We start from the raw sequence: 26,693 nt of genomic DNA, 5'->3' as shown, positions 1-26,693 counted from the left end.
CCCACTCCAAATCACCTCTCCCCCCTCCAAATCACCTCTCCCCCCTCCAAATCACCTCTCCCCCCTCCAAATCACCTCTCCCCCCCCCCCCGGCGGGGGAACAGGCAGCTGCCATGCGGCGCGTAAGATGGCGGACCCCCTTCCTCCCTCGCGGCGCCGAGTCAGAAGATGGCGGCGGCCGGAAGTACAGGTAGGTGTCGCTCCCCCACCTCCGGCGCCAAACGGAAGTGAGAAAGGGCGCATCAACTGATGTGTGTGTGTGTGTGTGTGTGTGTGTCTCACTGTCCACTGCCCCCCCTCCTGTCCACTGCCCCCCCCTCCTGTCCACTGCCCCCCCCCTCCTGTCCACTGCCCCCCCCTCCTGTCCACTGCCCCCCCCCCTCCTGTCCACTGCCCCCCCCTCCTGTCCACTGCCCCCCCTCCTGTCCACTGCCCCCCCCTCCTGTCCACTGCCCCCCCCTCCTGTCCACTGCCCCCCCTCCTGTCCACTGCCCCCCCTCCTGTCCACTGCCCCCCCCCCCTCATGTCCACTGCCCCCCCTCCTGTACACTGCCCCCCCTCCTCCTGTCCACTGCCCCCCCTCCTCCTGTCCACTGCCCCCCCTCCTCCTGTCCACTGCCCCCCCCTCCTCCTGTCCATTGCCCCCCCCTCCTCCTGTCCAATGCCCCCCCCTCCTGTCCACTGCCCCCCCCCTCCTGTCCACTGTCCACTGCCCCCCCCCTCCTGTCCACTGCCCCCCCCCCTCCTGTCCACTGCCCCCCCCCCTCCTGTCCACTGCCCCCCCTCCTGTCCACTGCCCCCCCTCCTGTCCACTGCCCCCCCCTCCTGTCCACTGCCCCCCCTCCTGTCCACTGACCCCCCCCTCCTGTCCACTGACCCCCCCCCTCCTGTCCACTGCCCCCCCCCTCCTGTCCACTGCCCCCCCCCTCCTGTCCACTGCCCCCCCCTGTCCACTGCCCCCCCCTCCTGTCCACTGTCCCCCCTCCTGTCCACTGCCCCCCCCTCCTGTCCACTGCCCCCCCCCTCCTGTCCACTGCCCCCCCTCCTGTCCACTGCCCCCCCCCCTCCTGTCCACTGCCCCCCCCCCCTCCTGTCCACTGCCCCCCCCTCCTGTCCACTGCTCCCCCCTCCTGTCCACTGCCCCCCCCTCCTGTCCACTGCCCCCCCCCTCCTGTCCACTGCCCCCCCCTCCTGTCCACTGCCCCCCCCTCCTGTCCACTGCCCCCCCCTCCTGTCCACTGCCCCCCCTCCTGTCCACTGCCCCCCCCCTCAGTCCACTGCCCCCCCCTCCTGTCCACTGCCCCCCCTCCTCCTGTCCACTGCCCCCCCCTCCTGTCCACTGCCCCCCCCTCCTGTCCACTGCCCCCCCCTCCTGTCCACTGCCCCCCCCCTCCTGTCCACTGCCCCCCCTCCTGTCCACTGCCCCCCCCCTCCTGTCCACTGCCCCCCCCTCCTGTCCACTGCCCCCCCCTCCTGTCAACCGCCCCCCTCCTGTCAACCGCCCCCCCCTCTCCTGTCCACTGCCCCCCCTCCTGTCCACTGCCCCCCCTTCCTGTCCACTGCCCCCTCCTATCCACTGCCCCCTCCTGTCCACCGCCCCCCCTCCTGTCCACCTCCCCCCTCTCCTGTCCACCTGCCCCCCCTCCTGTCCACCTGCCCCCCCTCCTGTCCACCTGCCCCCCCCCCCCTGTCCACCGCCCCCCCCCCTCCTGTCCACCGCCCCCCCCCTCCTGTCCACCGCCCCCCCTCCTGTCCACCGCCCCCCTCCTGTCCACCGCCCCCCTCCTGTCCACCGCCCCCCCTCCTGTCCACCGCCCCCCTCCTGTCCACCGCCCCCCCTTCCTGTCCACCGCCCCCCCTTCCTGTCCACCACCCCCCCCTCCTGTCCACCTCCTCCCCCCCTCCTGTCCACCTCCCCCCCCTCCTGTCCACTGCCCCCCCTCCTGTCCACTGCCCCCCCTCCTGTCCACTGCCCCATTCCTGTCCACTGCCCCCCCCTCCTGTCCACCTCCCCCTCTCCTGTCCACCTCCCCCCTCTCCTGTCCACTGCCCCCCCTTCTGTCCACTGTCCGTCCCTCCTGTCCACTGTCCGTCCCTCCTGTCCACTGTCCGTCCCTCCTGTCCACTGTCCGTCCCTCCTGTCCACTGTCCGTCCCTCCTGTCCACTGTCCGTCCCCCCCCTCCTGCCCCCCCCCCTCCTGTCCCCCCCTCCTGTCCCCCCCTCCTGTCCACTGTCCGTCCCTCCTGTCCACTGTCCCCCCATCCTGTCCACTGTCCGTCCCCCCCCCTCCTGTCCACTGTCCGTCCCCACCCCCTCCTGTCCACTGTTCACCCCCCCCCTCCTGTCCACTGTTCGTCCCTCCCCTCTGGGGAACACGGAGAAAGAGGGAGAGAGAAGGGAGCGGGAAATTTTACTCACGGCCAACGCCAGGTCTCTCTCCCCCTCGCCGCTACAACTCACCTCTCTCCCTCCCCGCCGCCGCTCCAACTGGAACAGATGGCGGTGCCCGGAAGGACCCCCTTCCTCCCTCGCGGCGCCCACTGAGAAGATGGCGGTGCCCGGAAATACAGGTAGGTGTCGCGTGTGTCGCTCCCCCACTTCCCCACCCCCCCACTTCTCCCCCCCCCACCTACCCCCCCCACCTCCCAGAGCATGCTCTCTACGGCTCAACATCCCCGAGGAGCAGGAGGAGGGCGGCAGGGACTTAATGCTGCTAGGTGAGGAAATGCAGGGGGAGGAATCCATGCCTTTGAGGCCCCCCCCCCCCCCTGCCTTTGACGCCCCCCCCTCCCTTTGACGCCCCCCCCTCCCTTTGACGCCCCCCCCCTCCCTTTGACGCCCCCCCCCTGCCTTTGACGCTCCCCCCCCTGCCTTTGACGCCCCCCCCTGCCTCCTGCCAACGCCGGGTATACACACACCTCTCCTCCCCCCCATCACACTCACCTTCCTCTCCGGCGCTGACTCACCTCCCCTCCCCGGCGCTCACTCCCCCTGCCTTTCATGCCCCCCCTCCCTCCCTCCGGCCAACGCCGTGTATACACACACACACACACCTCCTACACCCCCATCACACTCACCTCCCTCCCCGCTGCTCATTCACCTCCCTGGCGCTGACCCACCTCCCCTCCCCGCCGCTGACTCACCTCCCCTCCCCTGACTCCCCTCCCTGGTGCTCCCCTCCCCGGCGCTCCACTCACATCACCTCCCACACACTGACTGACACACACAACTTACTGACACACACACACACGCTGACTGACGCACACTAACTGACGCGCGCACACACACTGACTGACACACACACACACTGACTGACACACACACACTGACTGACACACACACTGGCTCACACACACACACTGGCTCACACACACACTAACTGACGCGCGCACACACACACACACTGACTGACACACACACTGACTGACACACACACCGACTGACACACACACCGACTGACACACACACCGACTGACACACACACCGACTGACACACACACCGACTGACACACACACCGACTGACACACACACCGACTGACACACACACCGACTGACACACACACCGACTGACACACACACACCGACTGACACACACACACCGACTGACGCGCGCACACCCCCCCCCACACACACTGACTGCCGCACGCGCACACACACCCTCACACACACACACTGACTGCCGCACGCGCACACACACACTGACTGACGCGCACACAAACCCTGACTGAGGCACAAACACACGCACACACTGACTGTGTGTGCGTCAGTCAGTCTGTGTTTGTTTGTGTTTCTGCCTCAGTCTCACTGACGCGCGCGCAAACATACAGTGACTGACGCACACACGCTACATGATGCTGTAAAGGAGGGAGGGTGGGGGGACTGGATTGATGTGAATGGGGGACAAACAGAGAGAGGGGGGAGGTGAGAGAGAGGAACGGGAACATTACATCCCGGGCAACGCCGGGTCTCTCAGCTAGTATATATATATATATATATATATATATATATATACATGATATACGATACGTGTGAATATGGTGCACGTATGTTGTGTGTGTGTGTGTGTGTGTATATAGCACACACCATATGTGCAACATATACACACATAATTTATGCATGCACCCTATATACACACTAACACCATACATATACCATATACAGACACAACATATATTTATCATATACACGCAGCATGTTCTCATCATATAAGTATACACATTTACATGCGCAGTGTCCAAATACCATATGTACACCCCATACATATACATCAAACATGGAATGCACACATATGCATAGACAAATAAAATATATACTTTATACATACATGAACAGAAATATACACTTACCATCACAGTTTAGAGAGGAGCTAGGACCAGGAGGTCTGGGGCGGAGTGGCAATGGAGGGCTCTGCAGCACCATCTGCTGTCCAGAAGCTGCAAAGTCTGTTCTCTCCTCCACCCTATTACCGGCCCAAATAGTTTTCATGTGATCAGTGGGGGGGGGGGGGGGGGGGGGGCAGTTGTCCCCTTGACCCACAGGTAGCCACCCCTGCCTATAGTCGAATAATTAAGACGCGGTCTTAAATTAAGAACAGCCGTTAATCCATCTTTAAATTGGACGCTAAAACAAGACATGCTATTTATCAAATAAAACCCATGTTGAGCTTATTTATTGGAAATAAATTAGGAATAGACCCTCCTGCACGCCACCGGCCTATCCCATTTGTGCCAATTTTTAGCCATCTCTAAATGATGGTCTTTTGTTTTTACAAGTTGCACCTGCATAATGAGTTTGCGCTATGACTCCACTGCCGTTAACCAACTATAAGCTAGCCCCATGTTATACAAATATAGCAAAGAAGGGAGCAACACAAAGAACAATCAAGGCAACAGCATAATAAAAAATAGAGATATCGCTTACTCTTTCCTTTTGGTTTATTTAGCAGTGGAGCATAATAAAGCACAGTAACGTGTTGGGTTAAACGGGGCCCTTTTTCAAGCATAGGGTGTACAGAGCGGTCCAATTGGCTGCCATTGCTTTGCCGCGACTCACCCCACCACTATAACCAACCGCTGCCAGCTACTTCGCCGCTAAGGATAAGTGCCTAAACCCGTCCTGTCCTTAGCCTAAAACCCCCTAGCCTAAGCCCTTACCCTGAAACTCCTTACTCTAAGCCCTTACCCTGAAATTCCTTACTCTAAGCCCTTACCCTGAAACTCCTTACTCTAAGCTCTTACCCTGAAACTCCTTACTCTAAGCCCTTACCCTGAAACTCCTTACTCTAAGCCTTTACCCTGAAACTCCTTACTCTAAGCCCTTACCCTGAAACTCCTTATTCTAAGCCCTTACGCTAAAACCTCCTACCCTAAGCTCTTACCCTAAAACTCCTTACCCTAACTGCTATAACCCCTTAAATTAATCCCCTACCCTAACCTCCAAAAAAGACTTGAATTAACCCCTTATCCTAACCACGAAACCCCCTTAAATTAACCCCTACCCTAAACAGTTATAACACTTACCTTAGAAGCGTCCAGCAGTGGGGATTCTAGCGGCGGATCGGCTGCGGCGGAGGGTCCGTCTGTGGCGGAGAACAAATATCCCATTCCGAGTACAGACCGTCTACATTTCTATTTATACATGTATTCATCAATAAACCTCCCTCCTCCCCAGCAACAATGGGATGAAGATGGCGGCGCCATGCCCCTCAATGATGTACAGACGTCGCATCCTGTGACGTCGCCTCAATTAGGAAGTAAACCGCGCAGTTGCCATGGATACAATCACAAGGTGTATACAGTACGGTTTCCATGGGCTCAGAATGCCAAAGAGTAGTAGCATCTGCAATGTGATAAAAACAAGTGACAGTAACAGATAATACTGGAAGAAAACAATACAATCACCCACACAGAGAGTGAAATATCAACATACAAAACAAAAATATATATTATAGCAGGGTCCCCCCGTCCCTGGTTTCCCCCCTGCTTACCTCCGCTACAGCGGGGGAACGTGCAGAGTGCGCAGCAGGAGCCGCCAGCATCAGAGAGGCTCCTTATCGAAGCATATGAGTAGCTCTGTGGCTGATACTTTACACCTCATACATCGATCTTGACCCCTTGCTGACACTCTTACCAGGATACCTTCCTGCTGTCTCTGTATGTTCTTCACACTTACCAATTGTGAGCTCTTCGGGGCAGGGACTCCTTTTCCTAAATGTCACTTTTATGTCTTAAGTACTTATTCCCAAAATGTGTTATTTGTATTATTTGTTGTTTATCATGTAATCCTATACAGAATGTCACGTGTATTACTGCTGTGAAGCGCTATGTACATTAATTGAGCTATATAAATAAACATATACATACATACATACTGTACTTAGAGTCTCACTTTTCTGGGGATAGCTACGCAGCCTTGACTTGTGTGTTTTGTACAGAGGAATTCCTGGCCCATAGGCCCATATTGTCCTACGGTAGGCCAGACCAAGCATTCCATCGGTCTGATACTGTAGTCTTGCAGACAGGAAGCGCCTTCTGATTCTTCGATGAACCCAGCACACTTACATCCTCTATTCCACCATTCAAGTCAATTCAATGAGAGTTAATGCCCATTTGGGTGTGTTAACCCTTAAAGGAGCTTGATGCGCCTGGGGGTTTATTTGTGAGCAGAAATTCAGCTTCCTTTGCTTTTCATTCTGTTTCATGCTGCGTGTGGTGCAACTGATAGTTATTATTATTTTTCTTTATTTGAAAGCATTAACACCGTTTCCTGCTGTGCGAAGCTTACTCCCCCCCCCCTTTTTAAATGATTACATTAAAATGAAATTTTCTTTCCATATTCTTTTTTGTTTTTTATTACTGCGTGATTCTTCTTTCATTAAAACTGGCTGATTAAATAAATTATTAAGCCCTGTGATTTTCTTCGCTGCTTTAAAAGGGATACAAATACATTTTAACAGGACTGGGTAGAACGAACCAGGGACTCTGGCACACCTTAAGAATTGCAGAATCAAGCAACTTATCAATGTTCAAGCTGAGAACTGTCAGATGAACTTTTCTATTTCTTTATAAACCCACGAAAGTTCATTCAAACCTTTTGTTATTAAAAAAAATAAGCAAATGCGGTTAATTCCACTTAAGACCCTGATTCACAAAGGACGAACGTTAAAAAAATTTGCAACGTTTCTTCCATCCATGTCTCACTCAACCCGTATTACAGGGTCTGGATGAAAATAATGCCGTAAGACTTTTTTTTAAAGTTCGCTTCAAAATTAAGTAGCAAGAGTAGAGGGAGTAGGCGGTACTGTATGCTACCTTTTATTGGACCAACAAGTAGTTGATATGTTGCAAGCTTTTGAACCTCTCAGGGTCCTTTATTGGGTATATAACAAAACAGGGTTTTTTTTTGCCATGGATTAAAACTTTGGCGAAATCTTTGGTCATCTCTAGAATGGATAAGCCGATGGCTTATCAAGATGTTCCCAGACACTAATAAATGGGGAAAAATCACAGCATGAGACACAGAAATTAATACGTATTAAGTGTAACATAGCCTCCCGCCAGTTACTTCTTTTTCTGGGCCTTTTCTCTGTCAGTCCTGTTAGTGCAGGCAGTGGAAAGGTTAAATCCATTATTAGGCCTGTGTGTGTATTCCAGCCTTGAATAATGTGTCAGTATTAAAGGGCAGGCTTAGCAACTCTGAGGATGTCAATCTAAGGGGTGGATATTGGTTGGAACGCCCCCTGCTGTGTGGGGGCCAACCTGTATCCGGCTCTGGCTTGTAATGAGTCAGAGTTAGAGACACTCCCCAAGGATGTTCACATTGGGATATGCCTCCTAAATTAGTTAGGTCAGTTAGTCAGTTGAGAGAGAATCTGGAAAGAAGTCGGACAGGCAAAGAAAGTCTCTCCCTTCTCCTCCCATGCCTGGGATGGGGAAGGGTAGGTAAATCTACTAGTTAGACAGGGATCTGTCCTAAGGGAAACCTGTGCAGTTATGGAAAAACATGACTGTCTATTCTCTGAGCTGGAACTGATGGCTGAATAAAATACAGAAAATACATTGCTGTGTGGATTCCTGTGTCTGGTATGAAGGAGTGTCAGTGGGGGTCCATCCCCTGAAGATCTACAGGAGATCCTCACTGGCTGGAGGCACTGCACCCTCAAGAGATCAAGGTAATCTGTTCCCTGTATTGGCTCTCCCCACATCACCGCAGAGCCCTCAGCCCTCCTGTTGCCAGCAGGTCACAGCACCCAGACCACTTGAAGTAACCAAGAAGGAGAGTACCCCCCATCTCACTTAGGGGGGGGGGGGTTAGGATAAAAGGGTTACATAAGATATGTGCATCAAGTATATTATAGGCTGTTTGGAGCTCTATGAGAAATATAGAACATATGTACTGTAGTGTATACAAAGGTTTTAGTCAACACATTCAATGATGTTAGTGTGTCACTCAACACAAGGTGTAATGCTTTCAAATTGAGATGGGCAGATTAAATTGGAATTTAAGAAAGAACATTGCTGTGACAGGGGTGATGGGGAGGATGATGAGGACAATGATGAGGACGAGGACAATGATTTCATCTTCCTACCATAGGTTATTAGGAAAAACATAGCTCCATACTTTAAGCAAGTACATGAAACCATTACAAGAAGAAAGATATTCATACTGGTGAATATATGTAAGGAAAACAAATGGTTTAACTAGGTGGGCCCAGTGGCCCGAATCTGCTGTTAACCTACATGTGTTTCCATTAGGGGGAAGTGTCAGTGATTTGAAATTTGACTTGCTTGCAATTATGCATAAACCACATGAGTAATCCTGGCTGCATTTGTTTTGCCACCATGACCTGATTTGACAGAGAGGGTAGACTAGCTCCTCTCTCAATCAAAATAAGTGAGCTAAGTCCCAACAGAGCAGAACATCCACTTGACGTCAGAACGTACACCGAGCAGAGATGTGCAAACTTGCTGTTTTGCAGTTTGCATTTAGTTCCGCAAACTTTTGGGGGCTTTCATAATTTTGCTAAGCTTTCACAGCAGTGGCGGGAGGTTAAATGTTCAAAAAAGTGGGCAAATATTTGCCTTTTAAAAATAAATCGTGTTTTTTTTTTGTTTTGATGAACTTTGCAGGTTTTGTTATGCAAAATAAAATGCTAATTTTGCCTTATTCGTAAACTTTTGCAAACAGTTTGCACATACCAGGGAGCAACTGAGAACGAATGATTTAGGCAGAGCAGGGAGTAACCACATTATCCCTCAGCCTGTCCGTCACTGCCCACATAATGTGTTCTTTGTGCATGGCAAGTGCCTGACCCCTCTTAGCCCTTAATGGAGAGTAGACAAGAGGCAGCAAAGCCCTGGAGGAAACCAGTGAAGTAGCACGTGTGTGTATGATTGACTGAGAGTGTCTCAGGCAGGGTTTAATACTTGTTGGAGTCATACAGTATCAACTCGAATCACTTGTTTATCATTCCCATATATTTAAATCTGTATTGTAACAATATAACATTTTAGTTTCTTCTAATTGATTAGTCATCTAAAGGTTTGGTACGTACAAAACATTTATGCATTCCAGTGGAACAGGCATTGCTTGTTCCATATATTTATGTTCATATCTCTATTTACTGTCAACTTCTCTAAAGTCCATCATATTAGAGATATTAAAATGTATTGTATTCCCACATTGCATGCAATTGCCATGCTTTAAAAATGTTCATTTTCTGTATTTCCATACCTACTGCAACGTACTCCCAATAGTAACCAACTGGAAAGTCCTTGGACAGTTAGCATTTCGCTTTTGGTGTCTGTTGGCAGCTCCTCTGCTCTTGGTGAGCTCCCTTCCAGGCTCCCCAAAAATGCATTAAGACCTTCATAAAAGAGTGGGGCACACAGACTTTATATGAAAGTGAATAGGTTTATTGAGCCATAAGCCCACATTTTGGCTTCAGGAACAGCCTTTTTCTAGGATGAAAGACCGAGGAGAAACAAAACAATGGGAATAGACTTTGTCATTGGTGTACGTATGGGTCAGGCCTGAAAGAGGGCCCACACTTGAGTTTAGATGATGAAAACACTTGATTATGAAAATATGGAGGAGGGGTGTAAAGAACACTGAACTGACAAAATGAGGCAGATGAGGAGCAGGGAAGTATTTATTGGGAGAGGGGACCGTGGTCACCCCCCACAATCACAGGCAGTAAGCCATAGAATTATAGTGTAAGGGTGATAGGAAAAGAAATCCTGCCACTATGATATATGCTAAGAGTGCTATCTACAGGGGTTCTGTCCGCCTTCAAGTATATCACCCTATTTGCCCCTCACAGCACCACTTCCTTTATGCACATTCACTAGCTGTAGCGGGGGAACTTTACAAGTATACAAACACTATGATATATAGCCAGATCAAATATGTCTGAGCTAATCCTACGTTTTCAGCATAGTTGGATCTGCAGCCTGATTTTCAGACTTCCCTGGTATAGGAGAAGGGAGAGCTGCACAAAGCCCTGCTCAAACAGATGTCTGAAGAAAGACCTTTCTGTATATGCTGTTACTCTGCGATGTATATTGAATTAAGCTATTCACTTTGTAATAGCTGCTTCCATTACCCACAGCGAAAGTAATATTTTGAACCCAAAACATATACAAATGTTTTAAAGAGACCCGATTGGTCATGAAATTAGTCATGGGTAAGCCATTGCTGCTTTCATACATTGATATGGTACCTCTGGGTTTATTAAATACAATAAAGAGAAATAATAACTATATACCAGGTTTTGCAGGAGACTTTAGTAAATATACCCTCTAGTCTAGTGCAAGAAATGACACCAGCCTCCCACATCCCCCACAAAAACAAATATTTTGTCTTTGGGTCCCCATTCACTTAAGATTTGGTATCTTGGCCACCCAAAATATCCTACTTGAATAAAAAATGTTTATTTAGAGGACTCTATTAACTGGCTTTATTGATACAGTAGTTCAGGTAAAGGTGCACTCACGGTACCACATGTAGACGCGATGGGTGCTCAGCAAAAGTTGTCCCGCTACTCACGAAACCACCAATCATACAGAGAGTGGAGAGAGAGAGAGGCACTCCAGTGGTCTTTAAAAAATAGGACGTTTAATACAGTGCGATCAACTTTTCGGTCCACTTGTGAACCTTTGTCCAAGAGCCATCTGTGCTGAAATGGGGATATCCTGCAATCCTGACCTCTTGGTAGCTCTTGAGGACTGGATTTAGCTAGCCCTGCTCTAAAGCTTTAATAACCCACCTATAATGCAAATAAAATGTCGTTATGCAGTCCCCTGTTCTAAGATGTCATTTCTATACTGTATGTATTGGAGTTGTAAAAAGACGCCACAATATGTTTCTTCCTTCTTTGTAGACACTACACTGACATTTACTGTAGCATAATCTGTAATATTAAACAAAGGAGGCAATTTTCTCTCTTCCTCTTCATGTGAGCTTCATTTATTTCACACCGTACCCACAAAAACATTAAGAACACATATTATCTGAAGCATCACCTTACTGCTTACTCCGCAGAGACATTAAAGGCCATATTTACTTAGTGGTGATATTCCACAAGACACCTTCTAGGCCTGAAAATACCTTATGGCCCATTCGCAATCTACCCAGTCATTAGGAAGTAAGGGCACAAAACCGTCTTCACACAATAACATCCATTCTTTCGCAGAGTAATCAGGAATTCATAATCATCATATACTGTAGTTACTGTGCACCAGGGACACATACCAGAGGGATTAGGTACACATAACTCAAACAAATAAGGCAGAGTATATTTCATCTCTTCTAGTGGGTTTAGTACCCTGTTATAGATGTATCAGGAGCACATGCCTCACACCCCACTAAAAACATTATTTACCAATTTCCTCATAGTGACCGACAGTTTGTCAAATAGAAAAATTAGGAACATACACCTCAATCCAAATATCCACAGAGATAAGAAAAAACACAACTACTGGTATAGAAACAACACAAGTGCAAAGCACAGACGGCTACTTAAGAGAGTCTCCTCAATATGCTTCAACTTCACTGCTCCTGTCCACAAAGCCAGCATGGACAGGGTTAACATCATCAGGAAAAGACAGACACAACTTCAAAGACCTGGATATTGTCAGCAGCTCCCCCCTGCATCTCTGCTCTGAGGGGTCTGTTTGCTACTCAGCTGTGTTCACTTCACCTTAGACGCACTTAGAAACAAAACTCCAGTCGCAGCGAAGGTGGCAGCCAAAGGGTGTCAGCCATTTGCTGCCACTCGCTGATGTTACATCTGCTCTGTTATTGGTCTTGGGAAAATATTTCAGATGTATATTGAAGTTGTTCCATCTTCACACATTACCTGCTCTCACTGCTCTACCTCCGCACAATCCCACTTACTTCTTCCTCAACGCCAACTCCGTCAAACCACAAGCAGCCATCCCAATCCCAAACACCCCAACCTCCTTATCCTTCTGAACATAATGTTTCCACTTTCCCTTCCTTATAGATTGTAAGCTCCTTGTGGCAGGGCCCTCCTTACTGTACCTACTGTTACAATGTATGTAAATGTTTGATTTTTGATTGTGTTTGTCCTCCAATACTATTGTACTGCGCTATGGAATACGTTGGCGCATTACAAAGAAATTATAGTAATAAGAATAGCCTTCACATCATTTATATTATACATCAGAGACACATATCTATCCCACCCCAATTTACAGTGTCATAATAGATTTAGATTGCATCCAGACACATGATTAAAACATGTCTTACATCTCTCTTTAAACATATTTTTACAGTTCCCTCTATAGACAGAATAGGGACAGATACACATCTTCAAGCAGAAACATTAGTACCACATACTGTATCTCACCTTCTATGGAAATATCAGAAACGTATGTTCATCTCACATTGATATATCAGGGAAGCACCACTTCTTCACATTGAGGTATGAGACACTGATCTGATAATGCTACTAACATACATAAAGTATGGACTTTTAACTCTCTAGACATAAACTTATCAGGGACACATATCTCCTCCCACACACACAGATGTTAGCGGCAAATAAATCCGCATCATTCTCATGGAAGCATCAGGAAGTCAATCCTTTAAACCAGTGCTAAAACCTCGTATCTGGACAATAGATTTCACCTCACACACAGATTCCAAGCATTCATCAATTCCTCACAGCCATTCCTTTATTTTCACTTGGACTTACCTATGAACATGTACACTGACAATTTTTTTCTGGTGGATAAATAAAATGGGAAGTATGGTATTGGTACTTGAATATGTACTTGTATTAAAACTATCCAGAAGTACTGTCACATTACAAAAAGGCAAAGTAATAGTGAGTTCATGCAGTAAGTTGTACCATAACCTCGTCTGTTCACTAAGATTCAGGTTGAGTTAAAAGTTAAGCAAGAGTTGGTCACAAGAGAAACTATACTATACTGCCGTTCTATACTGGTTGCGGCCGTGCGCGTGCACGTGCCGCATGCTTTTCCCTGGGAGCTACAGGTATGTATATGTGTGTGTATGTGTGTGTATATGTGAGTATATGTGTGTGCGTGTATGTGTTGTGTGAGTGAAGAAAGTCCTAAATAAGATTTTTAAAAGAAAAAAAAAGTTTAATAAATATTTTTTTATTTTATTTGTGCACTCATTGACACACACACGCACACACACCCATACAAACACACATCCACACATACATACATGCACACATACACACACACATACATACATTTGAGCGCCGGTAGTGGTACGAAATCATCCTCCCCACCGTCTTCCCCGCTGTCTGTCGGCTCCCCGCTCCCTGCCGTACGCGTGCGCGCTGACCTCAGCCATCTATAACTGCCGTGCGCGCACACGGCGTAGCACACCCCGCCACTTCCTCTGCTCGGTTTACACTGTTTAGTTCTTTGCACTGACGTACAATCTACTGAACAGCGCTCAATCCCTGCACACTCCATAAACATAGAAACAAGAAATAAGGGTTTCAACCATTTTCCCTGACACAAAAAGCTTAACATTATTACTTTATAGAATGAGAGAGAAGTGTAAGTGGTACTCAGGATATGTGTGGTCATACAAAATACCAACTCTCTCTGCAGAGCTGGTAGCAATTAGTGTCATTGGTGATTGTTATTTTATTCTACTTGTCCATGGGGATCTGTACAGCTCATTACATGCCTCACTATTAGATGTGGCAGTTCTGTTAATCTTCACTTACAGCCTGCAAGAAGGAAGTAGTGGTGCATGGAGAATATGAAGCAACCTTTAAATAAATCATAACTAACCAGGTGTCTCTGTGGAGGTGAAAGGTATGTGCCCTTCTGAATATGTAAAGGTTTTAAAGAAGGGTGCATGATGTCATTGTTGGTCACGTCTTACTGTATATACACATCCACCAAGTGCTATAGTATGTTAATTACGCTAACGGGGTAGAAAGGAGTAGAGTGCACAATGCACATCTCATTATAGCACCAGCGGGTGCAATAAAGTCTGCTACATCTGTATATAGCTATGAAGTCTCTGTTGGGGAATGTGAGAAGTATATGTTCATGATGTCTGTATGGGACTGGGAGAAGAAGATAAGAGATACATGTACCGCTAACCCCTGGTGTCTCACAGGTAGGAGATTAAAAGAGATGGCCAGGTGAAGTATTTGTGGATGAAGACTGTTTGGTATGTGTCACTGAACTCAGACACGCTATAAGAAAGGGTTGGGGTTTCTTACAATGCATCTGATCTCAGACGCGCTATTAGATAGGGTTGGGGTTCCTTTCAATGCATCTGATCTCAGGCGCACTATTAGAGAGGGTTAGGGGTTCCTTACAATGCATTTGATCTCAGACATGCTCTTAGAGAGGGTTGGGGTTCCTTATGTAACCCATGTTCCCCCCGTCTCTGGGTGATACACTGAATTACTGTCATAGGGGGTCATGCACTAAGCTCCGATAAGTCACTTTTAGAGCGCAAAGTGCTCTTAGAACGTGATGTAGCGCTCAACCCGATGCACTAAGCAACGCAAACAGGCACTTTGCGCTCTAAAACTGACTTTTTTGCCGGAATTTTTTCTAAGTCCAACTTTGCTCGTTTGTAACCCTGTTTGTGTTAAATTCTGCCCTTAAGCGGGATGCACTAAGCAAAGCAACCTTAGCGTACGCGAAAGTTGCGTTGATCACAACAGAAAAAATTATTGCTTTTCATTTTTGCATGCGCAAAACCCATACAACAGGCCGGCGGTTGTCCCGGCTAACCCCGGCAGGGGTCCCGAGGGAGCCCGGGGGTCGCGCCGGTGTCCCTGGCTGACCCCGTGGGGGTCCCCGGCTCACCAAGCGGGGGTCCCTGCAAGAGTCCGGGGGTCCCCGCGGCCGTCCCGGGGTCCCCGCGGGAGTCCCGGGGAATCCGCGGGCCTGCGGTACCAATGTTGCGCCTCCAAAAATAATAAACAATATTTATAACTAAATACACCCCCCTAACCCATACAATACCGTAATGGGCAAAATTACTATTATCCACATATGGATAATAATGCATTTGCCCATTTTAAATACATATAACTTTCAATAAATACAGTAAAAACTTATTACACTTACCTTTTACAGGCACCCACGATGAAGGCCATCTTCATCCTCATCTTCATCCTGCCCATGCCCCCTCCGATGCTGCAAAACACACACAAGAATAAAAACATCCAATGTAATGTCCCCTAACCCCTTAATCACCATAGCGGTTATTAACCGCTACAGTCATTAAGGGGTTAACCCACCCTCACCCACCACTCGGGAGGCCTACATGCCCTCCCCCACTAACCCCCCACCCCGTGAGGCCTAACCACCTTCACCCACTACCCAGCCGGGAGGCCTACCCACATACCCTTGGGGCCAATACCCCCTCCCCCCACCCCCATTACCCACAATAAAAACAATACACAGCCCCACAATAAACATCATTCTATTTATTAAATACATAACCCACCCCCTTTGCCCCACCATAAATACATGATTTATTCTTTTACATACAGGATTCATACCCCAGGCCCACATGTGTCTCCGGTGGGCCTGACGAGTCACCTCACAGACCTACAGGTTACCAGCAACATGTTTCACACAGGTTCTGGAGGCCTGTTGGTGGGTCCCGCCAGGCGCCATGGCCTACCAGGTGATCTCCGCGTGTCACCGTGGGCCACAATTAGGTCCCCACGGTAGGCCCCGGGTCAAACCCACAGGTGTCTGAGGGTCCTCGGGTGGTCCCCACGGGGGTGTGGGGACCCACGGGTGGTCCCTACGCGTCCGCGGTGCCCCCACAGATGTGTGGCCACCGGTTCTTCTCCGCAGGTGTCCCCTGTGGACCACGCAGCCTGGTACCCGTGAGAAGCCCGAGGATACCGCAGGGGGTCTCCCGAGGTCTCTCGCAGACCTGAGGAACCAACCCTGTATGTAAAAAAAATAAACCTGACCTATACATTCAATACATCAATCCCCCCTCCCCACAACACTTACAGTACAATAATGTGCCAAATAACTATTATCCAGATATGGATAATAGATTATTTGCCCATTATTAAACACATTAACTAGCATAATAACATAAATAAAGTTCTACTGACCTCATCAATAAGAAGCCACCGTCGCCAGCAAAATCCTTGTCCTCCGTTGCCAACAAAATACATAGCCAATACATTGCAATTACATTCAGATATCAATTAACCCCTTAATCACCTTATCGGAAAATAACGGCAAAGGTAATGAAGGGGTTAAGCCACCCTGGCCCGATACCCACACTTCACCCATTTATTTGTACAGTGGCTTCATCATGCAACTATATATATACACACACATACTGTATATATATATATATATATATATATATATATATATATATATATATATATATACATACACACACACACACACACACACACACACACACACAAGCACACATGATGAACCAATATACAAATAAATGTAGAAGGGTTATCAAAAACATGCTCTACTACAAATACCCCTTCTCCATACAGACACAGTACAATAAAATCATATTTCCTAAAAAAATCCAATCTCATCTTCCAATCAAAAGCCTCAAATGCCAATCAAAAGCCTCAAATGCCAGTCAAACATTGCATTTACATTGTATACATTATGCATACAATCTATGCACCATTTACACTCTGCCAATGAATGTTAACAATAACATATTCCAAACAAAATACCAATACATCCAAACAAGTATACTATTTAAACCAATCAAGTCACCATAAATCAATTAGCATTCATTAATCAAATCACTAAACAATTTAAATTCCATCCATAACAATTAAACAATTAACTATTTCAATCGTTAAACAGAACAAGTTACCATCAGACAAAATATAAGTACCAAAAAGAATGCAATATACAAAAGCAAGCCTCACCCTGACCTAAAGTACACCATACAAGACCAAAAATTACATCTATCTAATTAGAAAATACATTACAAACACATTTATGCATAGCAGCATAGCCAAAATCATTTTAAACACAGCAATACAAGCATTTCCTACTAAACCATTTCTTACCCTGTATGTATATATCGATCTAGACATACATACATACAGTGGCAAGAAATGATCTAAAAAAAAATTAAAAAAAACACATGTAAAAAAACAAAAAAAAATTGAACAAGTTAAATAAAATATATTTCTTTTGTTCACTTACCATTACTTGACCCACTCACCGACTCCCGTTGAACAGCTTACTCTCGAACCAATCCACGCACAGGAACCCATAAAATAATAAACCATAAAATAATTAACAATAAAATAATAAACCAAAACAATCCACGGGTCTTCTATTTGTAATCCATCTTCATCTGTATTCTTCTTTCTTGTATCTTCAGCTCTCGTCCGGGGTCTTCTTGTCTTCTTCGGCCACAACCTGGTCTTCTTTTTCTTCCGGAGGTCCTTCCTCCTCGGCGTTTGCCTTCAAAATGAGAATACATAGGCTTTTATAGGACTATGACGTCACATTTTCATTATATGGTTCCCACGGCCCTGATTGGGCCGTGAAAACCATGTGCTTTGGCCGAGAAAAAAAAATGATGACGTCATTTAAAGGCAGTGAAAGCACAGCCAATCAGAATGGCTGTGCTTCAATTGCCTTTAAGATGACGTCATGAAAAGAAAGATGGCCGGCCTCACATGGTACGGTAGCCAATCAGAGCGTAGGAAATACATCCCAACTCTGATTGGCTCTTGTACCATGTGACAGGCTTTCAATGACGTCACATCCGTTCTTCCCGAAGCCTCTGTATATATATTGTGCGGGAGCAGGGGGTCCCCTGAGCTGAACCGCATTGATTTCAGGCTCAGGGACCCCCTGCTTTCCGAGTTACAGGCCCCGGTTTGGGGCACCAGTGCCAGTGTCGCCACCATATTTATAGCGGGCACGTCGCGTATGAGACGCTATAAAGATGGCGGCGACATTGCCACCCGATGACACATACTGGGCCTGTAACTCGGGAAGCAGGGGGTCCCTGCTCCACAAAGCAATGCGGTTAAGCTCAGGGGACCCCCTGCTCGCTGTACACTATTATTAAAAATACATTCATGCTGCTTCGTTACCATAGCACATAGCCGCAAAGGTAAGGAATGAGTGTTTATTGATATATGTGTTTTATTCATACCGTATATGTGCAGAGTGTCTCCGGAGCTGAACCGCTTTGGTTTTAGGTCCGGGGGCCCCCTGCTTCCCGAGATACAGGCCCCTTTAGGGGGTGCCGGTATCCCTCTGCTTTGTTTACATTCCGCGGTCACGTGATCGGGACATTTAAATGCAGAGGGATACCGGCACCTCATAAAGGGGCCTGTATCTCGGGAAGCAGGGGGTCCCCGGACCTGAAACCAATGCGGTTCAGCTCCGGAGACCCCCTGCACATGTACACTATGAATAAAATTGTATTTAAAATAATTTTGAATGTGCCGATGTTTGCGCAGAGAGAGCGGCGGATCTCTCTCTGCTGCAGACACATCTCGGCAGGGGACAGCTTCTCGGCAGCTTCTCACCAGGCAGCTTGTCTCGCCACCGGATACTCGCCATTATTTCAAATTGTGGTGGCGCATTCATTCGCCAGGGATTCGGCCCTTCCTGCATACAGCAAAGGCAACACGCCAAAAACATGGCGAATTCAAACCCCTGGCGAATGCAATTTAACGCTGCTTAGTGCATAGACCCCTAAGTGTCTTTATTCCCCTGTTTACAACTTGCCAGCAGGGCCGTCAACAGGGGGGGACATAGGGCACTGGCGTCTCGGGCCCCGTGAGTCAGGGGGGCCCGGCCATGCCCGTTAAAGTAAAAAAAAAAGTTTTTTTTAAATGGCGGCGATTCTTTCGCGCGCATGCGCAGGGCAAGCAGGGTATTCGTCCCACTGCCTGTTGGCCTGCCCGCTGCCTCGCTCATCCCCCGCTCCCACCCCTCAGCTCCCAACGTGGGATTGAGGGGATGTGCCATGGGATTCCCCTGCGCGCGCCATGTGCTGAGAGGGCGGAGGCAGTGAGAGGGAGGGCCGGGATGGTGACTGGGCAGGGCAAGGAGGACTGGTGTGCTGTCCCTAATTGGAGGAGAGGACAGCCAACCAGAGGACAGCTGGGGCGGAGCCCACACCCGGCGGGCCAGAGACATGTTCTGTGCTGTCTTGTGTCCTGCAGGAGATAGATAAGAACAATGTGGGGGGAGGTGAGGGTATATTTAATATGTATTGGGGTGGTAGGAGTATATTTAATATGTATGGGGGTGGTGGGAGTATATTTTATATGTATTGGGGTGGTAGGGGCATATTTTTATATGTATGGGGGTGGTGGGGGTATATTTAATATGTATGGGGGTGGTGGGGATATATTTAATATATATGGGGTGGTAGGGGTATATTTAATATATATGGGGGTTGTAGGGGTATATTTAATATATATGGGGGTTGTGTGGGTATATTTTATATGAATTGGGGAGGTGGGGGTATATTTTATATGAATTGGGGAGGTGGGGGTATATTTTATATGAATTGGGGAGGTGAGGGGATATTTTATATGTATTGGAGAGGTGGGGGGATATTTAATATATATGAGGTGGTGGTGGGATATATACAGTGTTCGACAAACCTATACATTTGCTCGCCCCGGGCGAGTGGATTTAACCCCCGGGCGAGTAAATATTGGCCCAAGCAGCACACGTTTGGTACTAGGTGGCGAGTAGATTTGTTTGAGTGGCGAGTAGATTTTTTGGTGATTTGTCAACCAGTGGATATATATATATATATATATATATATATATGTATATATATACAGTGCTTGACAAATCACCCAAAAATCTACTCGCCGAACCAAAAAATCTACTCGCCACCTAGTCCCGCCCCCAACCCCACCCCTAGTCCCGCCCCCAATCCCACCCCTAGTCCCGCCCCCACTTTTAAAAAATACATAAATAAAATTACTTGAATAATTAACTGATTGACTGGGGGGAGGAGTAACTGACTGGGGGGGGGGGGTAACTGACTGACGGGGGGGTAACTGACTGACGGGGGGTAACTGACTGATGGGGGGGTAACTGACTGATGGGGGGGTAACTGACTGGGGGGGGTAACTGACTGACTGACTGGGGTAACTGACTGACTGGGGGGGACTACTGACTGACGGGGGGGGGGTTACTGGGTGGGGAGGAGGTGACTGACTGGATGACTTTGACTGACTAGGTGGGGGGTGACTGATTGGGGGGGTACCTCTGGTGTTCTACACACACACACACACACACACACACACACACACACACACACACACACACACACACACACACACACACACACACACACACACACACACACACACACACACACACACACACACACACACACACACACACACACACACACACTCTCCCATATATATACACACACACACACACACACACACTCTCTCCCATATATATATACACACACACACACACACACACACACTATATCCCATACACACACACACTCTCTCTCCTACACACACACACACACACACACACACACACACACACACACACACACACACACACACACACACACACACACACACACACACACACACACACACACACACACACACACACACACTCACTCTGTGGGGGGGGAAGTGGAGAGGGGGGGAAGTGGAGACAGACACGGGGACCAGGGGAACACCCCCGCTGCTATATCCCACCCCGCGCGAGCAGTAACAGGAACCGAGGGGCAGCGGGGACCGGAGGGGAAGCGGAGACCAGGGGGAACTCCCGAGCTGTTATCTCACGGCCCGCGCGAGCAGTAACAGGAACCGAGGGGCAGCGGGGACCGGAGGGGCAGCGGGGACCGGAGGGGAGGCAGAGACCAGGGGAAACTCCCGAGCTGTTATCTCACGGCCCGCGCGAGCAGTAACAGGAACCATGGGGCAGACCAGGGGGAGCGCGAGCAGTAACAGGAACCGAGGGGCGAGGCCAGGGGGAATTCCCGAGCTGTCATCTCGCGGCCAGCGCGAGCAGTAACAGGAACCGAGGGGCAGCGGGGACCGGAGACCAGGGGGAACTCCCGAGCTGTCATCTCACGGCCCGCGCGAGCAGTAACAGGAACCGAGGGGCAGCGGGGACCGGAGACCAGGGGAAACTCCCGAGCTGTTATCTCACGGCCCGCGCGAGCAGTAACAGGAACCGAGGGGCGAGACCAGGGGGAATTCCCGAGCTGTCATCTCGCGACCCGCGCGAGCAGTAACAGGAACCGAGGGGTGAGACCAGGGGGAACTCCCGAGCTGTCATCTCACGGCCCGCGCGAGCAGTAACAGGAACCGAGGGGCAGCGGGGACCTGAGGGGAAGCGGAGCGGGGTAACAGTCAAGGGAGTGAAGCGCGGGCAGCCAAGGGAGTGAGACAGGGACACCGCGTGAGAAGCAGCAGCCATTACTTACCCTGCAGAGAAGGAATGGCTCCATTTCGCGTCACGCCCAATTGGCCAATCAGCCAGGAGAATATTTTATTTATTTATTTAATTAAAAAAAAATTTTTTTTTGCTCAGAGCAGTGGACAGAGCAGGGGGAAAAAATAGCTGGCCACCGGCCAATTTCCGTTCGCACCTGGCGAGTGGGCGACCGGGTTTGTCGAGCACTATATATATATATATATATATATATATATATATATATATATATATATATATATATATTGTGTATATATACTGTATATATATATATATTGTATATATATATATGTATGCAGGGTGGTAGGGGTATATTTTAAATGTATTCAAGGAGCGTGGTTTTTTTTATATGTATTGGGGGCGTCGCAACTTTAACCATTGTGTCCAGTATTTTTGGACAAGTCATCTGGCAACCCTAGCCACCAATGCTAAAAATGTAAAATCTCAATTCTAAGTCTAGCTAGGAGGGCTCGCTCTCACCCCGGCTCGCTCTCCCCCCGCCTGGCACCCCGGCTCCGCTCACTCTCCCCCGCCCGGAAGTGGAACCCTGGCTCTGCTCGCTCGCTCTCCGCCCGCCCGGCACCCCGGCTCGCGTCACAACCGCTTGCAGCCTAGCAGTGCAGCACTTCCGGTGCCTGCTGCTGCTAGTGAGCGTGTGGGAGGCTGGGAGCGACAGTCTGCATAGGTTAGAAGTATATACCAGTGTCTTTATTGTGATATTTCTTCAGATAAAAAAAGGTTGAGTTTTTTCACTGTACTGCAGTTATAGCTGGCAAAGTGATGTTTCTCTTGTGAGGTATTGTAAAAGTTATATAAAAGATTGTTTTATGAATAACACTAACAGTAAGATGTCAGAATAAATTGTAAACTAGATATTCAGGGGATATTAACTATTCGTTAACAAATCGTTAATTTACATTTTTATTCATGTGAGTGATTGTGTAGGCAGGGCCCATGCACTGCTTTGCCCGGGGGCCCCTAATGTTGTTAAGATGGCCCTGGCGCCAACCTAACTTCCCCCGTGCGTGCACCCCAACCCAACTTCCCCCACACGTGCCTCCTGCCCCCGGCAACAGCTGCGGGATTAGCCCGCCAGTCTCGCCCACCCACCCACTGTCATTTGCCCACCCACCAACCCACTGTTATTCGCCCACCCACCAACCCACTGTCATTCGCCCACCCACCAACCCACTGTCATTCGCCCACCCATCAACCCACTGTCATTCGCCCACCCACCAACCCACTGTCTTTCGCCCACCCACAAACCCACTGTCATTCGTCCACCCACCCACTGTCATTCATTCACCCAACTGTCATTCATTCACCCACCACTGTCATTCACCCACCCACCGTCATTCACATACCCACTCACTGTCATTAACCCACCACCCAATGTCATTCACCCACCCACCCACTGTCATTCACCCACCCACCCACTGTCATTCACCCACCCACCTACTGTCATTCACCCACCCACCGTTATTCACCAACCCACCCACTGTCATTCACCCACCCACCGTCATTCACCCACCCACTCACGCAGGCAGTCACATGTCTTTTGTTGAATATATAAAAATAAACATGATGCATTGTAATGTTTTTTTCTGTATCACAATAAGAAAACATTTAAGTAAAAGTTGCGCGCTAAAAGATATTTTTTCGTGGTAGGTGCTCTATGGGTTCGGGGGGGGGGGTGCGCTATGGTTTCGGGGGGGGAGGGGCCTGCTCCTTTCATTTGTCCCGGGCCCCGTGATTTCTTTTGCTGCCCTGCATGTCCCTAATAAATTGGTTCAGTGCTGGAAGGTGTACCCATGAGGCTCGCTTTGAGTTGGGTCTGAGGATAGAGGAGTTGATATGTGTCACTGGGTCTTGACAGTCTACATGACAGATTCTCATACCACCATTGTATGAAGTGTGCATACCAATGAAAGAGGATATCCCATTTGGCTAATGTTTTGTGAACATGATGTGAGGAATTAAAGAAGACAGTTTGTGTACCTCTTAAATTGTTTTTCTATTAATCCTATCTCTGTGGAAGAATGGTGAAAGTTACGTGTCCCTGATGCATCTAAGGGAGGTTGTAAGAGTTGCATCCAGCTCATGTTCCTGAAAGGAATCCCGATGCCTCTGTGATAGCTGAGGTACAAGTCCGTTGCTTCTATGTTGAAAAAGTATCATATGTCTCTGATATCTATGTTAAAGAGGAATATAATAAACTGTCTGTAATGTCTTTGGGGGCACAGGTGTGAGTTATTATTCCTCTTTCTGTATCTATTCTTTTATACAAGGCAATCCTATTAATGTTAACGTAATTACAAGGTACAGGTCCACGGTTTGTTTATATTTGGTCCCAGTTTCCCCTATCAAAACAATGAAATATCTGAGCTCGGCTGATAAGAATAACAAACTATTTTCATGACAACCACATAAAAAATACACGTCTTTTCTAATCCTTACCCGCTTATTTAATTAATTATTATTATTTTTTTTGTAACTTCTGCACCGCCGAGACTTTCAGCTGGCTGCACGGAATGAAGTATTTGCGAAATTAATTAAGACAACAGAGGCCCAGAGAAAGGGAAAGTTAATTAGTCGCGGCAATCATTTAGATGTGATCCAAGGGAAAGAAACAAAGGATTAAATGCGTGTCAGAGGGAGGACGGCATCTCTGGAAAAGGGGATTACTCAAAGATTTCAACCAAAAGGGACGGCTCTGTGTGGTTGCTCCCTTTGTAATTGGGGATTTACAACAAACACAGGGACTCATTACCATGAAATTTCTTTGTGGAAGGAAAGGAGGGGGAAAAAAAATTGACAATCCGAGAGTCGCAGGAAAGAAGCAGCAGAGCGAGAGAAGTCAAGAGAGAGGTGGCAGTGAAAGTGCCCTGTGTCGAGCATTGTCTGTAGAAGTGTTTATTAGGGCCCAGTAGGCCTGAGATGAGGAGGCGTACAACGATGTCACAGCTTACAAAGCCCAAGGTCCTGCAGTTGACTGGGCTATTCATGTAACTATCCAATAAGTGATAACATTCATGGCTATAATAAAGTGGTCTTCTCCACTACCAAAGAGGCTTGCATTGGATTAGGAAGTCCTGACAGTGAAGAGGTTAAAACAATAACAGCAGTATTAGGCTAAGTCCATGCTGCCGCAAGCCACACGGATGCGTTCGAGCGGGGTGCGATCACATTGCCTTAAGACATTGATTGCGCCATAGACCGCACGGGTACGACAGCAGGAGGGAGCGTGCGGTGCGCGAGAAATCAGTTGAAACCGGCAGGTCACGTGAGCGGTTCGTCCAATGAGGGTGATCCACCTCCATGACGCCCCTAGACATGCTCCCCACGGCGCGTCTAGCGTGGCCAAAAAACGCACCCGATTCATACGGGTGACGTCACGCAGGAGCATGCCTCCGCTCTGACGAAACCTGCATGGACCCAGCCTTAGACAGCAGGGAATGAAGCAGCATTAGAACAACAGGTTTCCAGGACACCAGATATAATTTCCCTGACGAAGCCTGTTGGTGAAACGCCGCGTTGGGCGCCTCCTCTCCTACTCTGTGATCCGTAGCAAACAAGCAAGCAAGGAAGCAAGTACCCTGTGGTGTGTGCAGGTGTATACAAAAGAATTGTGCGTGCTGTCCCTCTAAGTATTCCCTCCGACCCTCAAATCTCCCCTGCTGCTCCTAGTCTCCCGTGATCAGCGGTGCACACTCAGCACATAGAACATAAAAATAGGAGCGCATAGAGAGAAAGCAAGAAACCGCAAATTAGTACATAAATCTTTATAAAACACAAAAATGAAACATACAATGTACCATAATATAAAAATGGAGGCCAAATGGCACTACATTAAAATTATTACATAGACAATAAGATCTTGTGGATCTAAGGCGCCCGTGACACACACTGAGGATCGGGTAGGTAAACCCGAAAGCTCACATTAGGAGTGAACCACTAGTTATAAATAGCGGAAAAGAGTCCAAGAGTGAAAGATGGTGAAACACAGACCTTGAAACTCAAACTCCTCCTAACGGCGTCCTCTGGGTGTCTCCAAGCTGCAGCGCGGAAGTCCGTCGTCACGGCTGTCACATCGCTGCGTGTGATGTGACCTACGCGTTTCGTGCCAAATGACACTTCTTCAGGGGTACTGAAGTTCGGCGTATCTCTCTGGCATTCTCAACTACCAACGTGATGTCTCCCCTTCAATCTTGAGTATATTCATATTGAGGTGACCATAGAGCGGTAGACTTTTGTGAACTTTGAATCTGCTTTTATATGCAGCTAGATTATCATGCTAATTAGTTATTCAGGCACATGCAGTCACTACAGTGATTTAACCTTTGCATATCTGAGTTCAAGTTGGTCCTGTCCTGTTAATAGCATGTTTGAATTAGCCCATGTTTGCATACTTTATTCACCATGATAATTGGGATTCGGGATCTACGGACCTTTGCCTCCTGCCAGTGATCATTCCCTGCACAACTGTTGTCACTAATGGACATTAGTACTAGATTCTACACTCGTATTTACGGAGTGTTTGTTAGGACGAATATCCAGCATGTCTCTGGTTAAACTCCCGATTTCTATACCTTTAGATGTTCCATCATTGTTTTGTCTATTTACACTTTGCCTGATGTTTATATCAATATGTGACATCATATTTGACATAACATATGACACTATACTGGTGTTCAATGATTGTTTATCATCTTTTTTCTGGGTTTGCATC

The 26,693-nt window shown here is 48.2% G+C and overlaps 1 long non-coding RNA gene across 1 annotated transcript in view; it reads right to left on the bottom strand.

Moving 5' to 3' along the window:
• Positions 1-13,841, bottom strand: part of LOC142494569 (uncharacterized) — a 130,886-nt gene extending 117,045 nt beyond the window's left edge. Inside the window, exon 1 of the long non-coding RNA XR_012801539.1 lies at positions 13,750-13,841. This is a non-coding gene — a long non-coding RNA (uncharacterized LOC142494569). The remainder of the gene's footprint in view (positions 1-13,749) is intronic.
• Positions 13,842-26,693: the final 12,852 nt, after the last annotated feature.

This window comes from Ascaphus truei, chromosome 5 (assembly GCF_040206685.1).
Source record: "Ascaphus truei isolate aAscTru1 chromosome 5, aAscTru1.hap1, whole genome shotgun sequence".
Taxonomy (NCBI): Eukaryota; Metazoa; Chordata; class Amphibia; order Anura; family Ascaphidae; genus Ascaphus; species Ascaphus truei.
The sequence above is the reverse complement of the archived record's forward strand: the minus strand, read 5'-3'. Positions and strand labels throughout refer to the sequence as shown.